The 1,080-nt window shown below is 44.4% G+C and overlaps 1 non-coding gene across 1 annotated transcript; it reads right to left on the reverse strand.

The window, feature by feature from the left end:
* Positions 1–529: 529 nt before the first annotated feature.
* LOC148561206 (small nucleolar RNA R71) lies at positions 530–637 on the reverse strand. The gene has a single exon (XR_015888168.1). It is a non-coding gene; the product is annotated as a small nucleolar RNA R71 (small nucleolar RNA).
* Positions 638–1,080: the final 443 nt, after the last annotated feature.

A 1,080-nucleotide genomic window follows, 5' to 3' on the forward strand; every position in this document is an offset into this window, starting at 1 on the left:
TCCGCGCTTGCTAATATTCGATCCTGAAATTGAAATGACAATTTCACGAATAAGGCGAGAACAGCGTCGGTTAGCCCGCTCTGAGGGCGGATCTGAAAGTGAATCTGAGGAAGAAACCAGCCCCCGTTCTACTGATTCGGTTGTTTTACGTGCAGAAAACATGGCAGCTAGGAGAGTTACCATCCAGGAGGAAGGAGCCCCTGATTTTACAATGCAACCGTTTCAAGCACATCATCCGGCGGTAGCTACAGATTTTGAAATAAAGCCCGCACTGCTAAATTTGATGCCCAAGTTTCATGGCCTACCTGCTCAAGAGCCTATCAAGCACTTGAGAGATTTCCAGGCAGCCTGTTCTACTGTCAGACGTGATGGCACTGATGAAACTTCAATTCTGCTGAAAGCTTTTCCGTTTTCTCTTGAGGGAAAAGTAAGAGAGTGGTACTACACTCAACCTCTAGCAAATGTATCCAACTGGGATACACTCAGAAAGGAGTTTCTGGAGAAATTCTTTCCATCTGAAGTTACTACTAAGCTAAGAAAGGATATCTCCACAATTGTTCAGGATGACAATGAGACTCTCTTTGAATACTGGGAGCGCTTCAATAATCTTCTGGAAGCATGTCCCCACCACATGATTGACAAGATCGTGCTACTCAGCTATATTACACAGGGTATGAGGCCCTAAGATAAGACCATACTGGAAAGTGCCAGCAATGGGTCTATGAAGAAGTACAAGACCACTGATGAATGCCCGCAGCTCCAACAAGAAGACAACATGGTGGCATCCACTCACAACTTCTATGACCACCCCAACCCAAGGTACAATCAAAGTGGAAATAATAACCATGGATAGCAGGACAATTCAACCCAGAATTGGAGGGACAACAATAACAGAGGAGGCAGAGATAATCAGGGAAATCAGAGGTGGAACAATAACAATAACAGGCAGCAAAATCAACCTTACAGAGCACCTCACCTGAGGCAGAACCAAGGACCACAGAACAATCAGCAGCAGACCTCTCAATTTACTCATTCTTCGTTATCTTCTAATGAAGATCTACTACAATCTTTTGAGAAAAG

Source organism: Arachis ipaensis, chromosome B6, assembly GCF_059453495.1.
Source record: "Arachis ipaensis isolate K30076 ecotype BB chromosome B6, ASM5945349v1, whole genome shotgun sequence".
Lineage (NCBI taxonomy): Eukaryota > Viridiplantae > Streptophyta > Magnoliopsida > Fabales > Fabaceae > Arachis > Arachis ipaensis.